This window comes from Hylobates moloch, unplaced genomic scaffold, assembly GCF_009828535.3.
Source record: "Hylobates moloch isolate HMO894 unplaced genomic scaffold, HMol_V3 SCAFFOLD_6, whole genome shotgun sequence".
NCBI lineage: Eukaryota > Metazoa > Chordata > Mammalia > Primates > Hylobatidae > Hylobates > Hylobates moloch.
The window spans coordinates 49,550,536-49,556,665 of NW_026652281.1; the positions used below are offsets into that span (position 1 = coordinate 49,550,536).

At 37.2% G+C, this 6,130-nt stretch overlaps 1 pseudogene; it reads right to left on the reverse strand.

The window, feature by feature from the left end:
• Positions 1-1,932: 1,932 nt before the first annotated feature.
• LOC116470372 (ATP-dependent RNA helicase DDX18-like) lies at positions 1,933-3,874 on the reverse strand (annotated as a pseudogene).
• Between the last annotated feature and the right edge of the window lie 2,256 nt (positions 3,875-6,130).

Below are 6,130 nucleotides of genomic sequence, written 5' to 3' on the forward strand. Positions count from 1 at the left end.
TGTTCTTTTTAGAAAACCAGTTCCTGGATTCATTGCTTTTTTGAAGGGTCTTTCACGTCTCTATCTCCTTCAGTTCTGCTCTGATCTTAGTTATTTCTTGCCTTTTTCTAGCTTTTAAATTTATTTGCTTTTGCTTCTCTAGTTCTTTTAATTGTGATGTTAGGGTGTCGATTTTAGATCTTTCCTGCTTTCTCTTGTGGGCATTTAGTGCTACAAATTTCCCTCTAAACACTGCTTCAGCTGTGTCCCAGAGTTTCTGGTATGTTGTGTTTTGTTTTCACTGGTTTCAATGAACTTATTTATTTCTGCCTTCATTTTCTTATTTACCCAGTAGTCATTCAGGAGCAGGTTGTCCAGTTTCCATGTAGTCGTGTGGTTTTGAGTGAGTTTCTTGATCCTGAGTTCTAATTTGATTGCACTGTGGTCTGAGTGACTGTTTCTTATGATTTCCATTATTTTGCATTTTCTGAGGAGTGTTTTACTTCCAATTATGTGGTCAATTTTAGAAGATGTGCAATGTGATACTGAGAAGAATGTATATTCTGTCTATTTGGGGTAGAGAGTTCTGTAGGTGTCTATTAGATCTGCTTGGACAAGAGCTGAGTTCAAGTCTGGAATATGCTTGTTAATTTTCTGTCTCATTGACCTATCTAATATTGACAGTGGGGTGTTAAAGTCTCCCACTATTATTGTTTGGTAGTCTAAGTATCTATGTAGGTCTCTAAGAACTTGCTTTATGAATCTGGGTGCTCCTGTATTGGGTGTACATACATTTAGGATAGTTAGCTCTTCTTGTTGCATTGATCCCTTTACCATTACGTAGTGCCCTTCTTTGTCTTTTTTGATCTTTGTCGGTTTAAATTCTGTTTTGTCAGAGACTAGGATTGCAACCCCTGCTTTTTTTTTTTTTTTGCTTTCCGTTTGCTTGGTAAATATTCCTCCATCCCTTTATTTTGAGCCTCTCTGTGTTTTTGCACTTGAGATGTGCACGTGAGATTTCCTGAATACAGCACACCAATGGGTCTTGGCTCTTTGGCCAATTTGCCAGTCTATGTCTTTTAATTGGGGCATTTAGCCCATTTACATTTAAGGTTAATATTGTTATGTGTGAATTTCATCCTGTCATTATGATGCTAGCAATATTTTCAGGAGGAGTCATGAGACACTGTCAAAGTTCAAGAAATAACTAAAAGCAAAAAATAACCTGAGACTCCTTTCTGCATTACCACCAGCTGCCCAGTACACTGGGTCACCTTTTACAGCAGTAAGCCCAGCAATCCATGCCACAAAAATCTTCACAAAACAAGAAGAAAAAGTACACAAAGAATTATATTAAAACAGGCCAGGCGCGGTGGCTCACGCTTGTAATCCCAGCACTTTGGGAGGCCAAGGTGGGTGGATCATGAGGTCAGGAGATCGAGACCACGGTGAAATCCCGTCTCTACTAAAAGTACAAAAAATATTAGCCGGGCATGGTGGCGGGTGCCTGTAGTCCCAGCTACTCGGAGAGGCTGAGGCAGGAGAATGGCGTGAACCCGGGAGGCGGAGCTTGCAGTGAGCAGAGATTGCGCCACTGCACTCCAGCCTGGGCGACAGAGCGAGACTCCGTCTCAAAAAAAAAAAAAAAAGAATTATATTAAAACAGTAACACACATTTGTGTGTATGAGGGAGAAATACTTAAATTTAAAATATTATATAATCACAAGAAAGCCCAGATATTCTTTGGGCAACCAAGAAAATTAAAGCCTGTTTTATATCCCAATATAGAAGAGAGACTTAATATAAGTAACAGTGTTCAGTGCTTGCAACCCAAGTCAATTTGTACTCATGTTAGATAAGTTTAAATTCTAAAGGCTACAAAAATCCTGATAAATCAAAGGGGAAAATTCATTTTAAAACAAAGTTATTCAAGATGAAAGAATGGCATGTCTTCAGTTAGAGAACTGCCTGCTATCGGGTGATTTCTTGCTAATGTGTTTAAAGATTTTGGACTTCTCAAATTTGGTAGCCAAATCCACCACCACCTCCTTGTTTTTTCTGCTTGCCTTCATTGCTCTTGAGTTTCAGATCAATAAAGGGAGGCACCTTGAAAGCAAAAGACAGAGCAACTTGAGAAAAATTAAATTATTCACATTAAAGATCTGTTTCAGAGAATGGGAATCATAGGCTTGTATGTATGACTTATGTTTCCTGGGCTGACTTATGAAGAAAGTAATTCTTTTTAATCAGTTTCTCAAGTTGAGACTGAATGTCAGGAATTTTAGACCAGGAAAAGTCAAATTCACTTAATGGAATCTTGGATTGTTTCAAGTAGCAGAGAAAACCCAATTTTCTCTCCCATTTAGGCTTCTGGCTGTTCTACCCACTCAATGAATATATTCCTTAGGGTCATCCGGAGGGTCATACTGAACAATCCCGTCCACTTCAGTAATGTCCAGTCCTCTTGCTGCACATCCGTGCACAATAGTGTTCCCAAATCTGCCTTGGAGAACTGGAAGAATGTGGTTGTATGCTTATTTTGCTTTTGCTTTTCATGAATAGCCAAGATGAGCAAATCAATGTAGTTCGGCAACTCATAGTGGTATTTCATGGACATACAAGATGAAAAGAAGACCCTAAGCTTCTTCTTTCAGTTCTTAAGGAATGTAAAGAGCAGAAGGAATCTCTTTTCATAAGGACAAGCAACATATCCTTGCTCAAGACCACACACTGTTTCATTAGCATTATCACCATCATCACCAACATACAATGGCTCCTTTTTCAGAGAAATCCTTGCCAGGTCTTCAACTTTTTGAGTTTGGGTGGCAGAAAAGATCATAGTCTGTCTATGTATTGGCAAAAGTTTAATAATTTGCTTTAATTCCTCTTCAAACCCAACATCCAAGATACGATCAGCTTCATCAATAACCAGACACTGCAGGTTTTTATACATAAACCCTGGGGTATTCTGCATACGGTCCAGCAGACGGCCTGGTGTGGCCACAGTGATGTTGATCCCATTAGCAAGTTTCTGTGCTTCAGCAGATCTGTTATCCCACCCATTATCAACCCATAGATATGCATGTCCTGAGTCATTAGCTCCTTAAGAACCACCAAAAATTTGCATGGTTAGTTCTCTAACAGGTGAGAGAATAAGGACTCCCATTCCATTCCTGGGCATGAACTTTAACTTAACCATGAGTTCAACTGCAGGGATGAGAAAATCCAGGGTTTCACCACTTCCTGATTTGCAGCTGCTAGACGATCCCTGCTTTCCAGAAGTGGTCTTATACTTTTATGATGAATTTCAGTCATATTTGTAAAACCCATTTCTTTTATTGCCTTCAGAGTGTTTTCATTGACAAGATTATATAGTGAAGCAAGTGAAGTATATTCAAAAGCTCCTGTCAGTCCCAGGGGCAGGCTGGGCACCTCACTGTCACCTTCATCATTATCTGGCTTCTCCACATTATTTTCTGTTTCTTTAGGAGTCTCGGCACTTTCTTCTTGAGATTCCTTTTTTTTTGTATCAGGCCCAGCATCATTCATCATTTTTCTTTTTTTCTTCTTCTTTTTTGATTCTGGATTGGGAGACTGCATTGCGGCTTCTCCGTTGGTTAATACAGTGGATTTCTGGGGAGATTTTTTAACTTTTATATTTTACACTGCTTCTTGAGACACATCTCCACTTTGAGCTTCTGATAAGCCCACACTCACAGAATGTCTTGATTTTTTAACCTTTCCATCTCCCATTGTTTCTTCAGACACATCTCCATTTTGAGTTTCTGATAGGGTCAGATTTGAGGCCCCCTGCAACTGTAGGTTCCGCTGCTGCAATTTGAGGTTCTGCTTGTAGATCTTCTTGCACAGGAGTTTCATCAGCAGGTGAGACATGCTGTCCAAGAAGTGCCTAGACCAGGGCGCCACACAGTACAGCTACTGAATTCTCTGGGCTGATGTTACTTCCCTTCCGGCCGCACATGTGCTGCTCAGCCAACCGGAAATGCCTGTAGTAGATCTTTCTCACTATGTGGATTCAAACATGTCATGAGCCCATAATGTTTTTTAAACACAACTTATAATCAATGTCATCACACCTTTAACTTATTCTAGGCATGTTAAATTCTATTTATCCCCATATAATGTTATCATTAATAGAATAACAGATTTCAGAACAAAATCTAAATCGTTAAATAAAATAGAGATTAGGTAATATACAGGCTCTAGTATATTTTACACATAATATACCATCAAAATTTAAATAAAAACTTGAGTTTGATAAATGACATTATCCTTGCAGGGGAAGATAAAATATTTTCCTTCACACATTGCTAGGTTCATTGTGGCAGTCTTGATAACAAATGACAGATTAATAAAAGTATACACCTGTATTTAATAAGCTTTACGTGACACAGGAGGCTTCATAAGGAAATGAAGACTCAAAGAAATGGATAAACCAGTGTATTTTTTAAGCCAATGTATTGTTTTGTGGTAGGTTTCATGAAGAAATCGACAATTGTGGAGCAGCATAATTGGGTAAAAAAGTATGATTAAAATGGCAATAAACTGGGGGGAACTTAGCAAGACTTGTTTATTCAGATTTGTCTCTGTGACTCGTGTCTTTGGAGGTAAGAATGTTTCTTTCCTCCAGGCATAGGGAGGGTATCTCTTCAATAAGTGTCTTGTGACCTGCTTCTGGAGAAATTCAGAAAATCCTTTTTAGGTTTTATCACTTGCTTCAGGAAAGAATGGCTCGGGGAAGGTAAAAATGACTTTTTGTCTTCTGATGTGTTTTCAAATGCCAAGGTGCCATATTTTGGGGTAGACTCTCCTGAAACCCATCATCTTTAAGAAGCAGCGCTATCTCTGTTGATTTTTCTCTATGGAAGGCATTAAGAACCCTACTGTTTTATCTCCTTCATTAATTCATTCAATTCTAATTGAAGATCTACATCATACAAGGTACTATGCCAAGTGCTTAAAAAAAAAAAAATGCCAGGAGGAACTCCAAATGTTTTGGTGAACCAATGCTGAATCATACTCTGACACATAGTAGGTATTCAATAAATATTAGTTAAATAAGTACAATTTCAATATTTTCTCTATCTAATCTTACCTTTTACAGATCAATTTAACCTTCCCACCTATTTGCCTTCCCAGATAGCCCAGGAAAGACCAAAGGAAAGCAGATGTACTGTCATACTGTGTATGGCTTACCTATATTGACCCATGCACAAGATGAATCACAAGATATTGATATTTATAAATGTAGAGGATTTTGTATTCTTTCAACGTAAGTTTTGGTTTAAAATTAATCAGGCATACCAATTAACAGAGCTAAATCTACCTATAGAATATTTTCAGTTGATCTAGTGGCCATGACATTCAGTATTCTTTTTTATTCCTATCAAATTTGTTCACATTTAAAAAAATCAATGTCTACTTTGTGTGGGTACATATTAGTATATATTTATATGGGACATGAGATGTTTTGATATAGGCATTCAATGTGTAATAATCACATCATAGAATATATTCATCCCCTCAAGCATTTATCCTTTTTGTTACAAACAATCTATCTCTTTTAGTTATTTTAAAATGTCTAATTAAATTATTATTGACTATAGTCACTCTGTTGTGCTATGAAATACTAGGTCTTACTCATCTTCATAACTTTTTTGTATCCATCATATGCTTTTAGTTATTTTAAAATGCACAATTGAATTATTACTCAGTAGGGTCACTCTGTTGTGCTATGAAATAATAGGTCTTATTCATTCTCTCTAACTATTTTTTGGTATCAATTATACTCTTTTAGTTATTTAAAAATGTGCAATTAAATTATTATTGACTGTAGTCTATCTGTTGTGCTATGAAATACTAGCTCTTAGTCTTTCTGTTTTTTTTTTTTGTATCCAATAACCATTTCCACTTCTCCCCGACTTTTTCCCACTATGCCTCCCAGCCTTTGGTAACCATCCTTCTACTCTCTATCTCCATAAGTTTAATTGTTCTGATTTTTAGTTTCCACAAATAAGTGAGAACATGCAAAGTTTGTCTTTCTGTGCTTGACTTATTTTACTTAACATAATGACCTCCAGTTCCATTCATGTTGTTGCATATGACAAGATCTCATTCTTTTGTATGGCT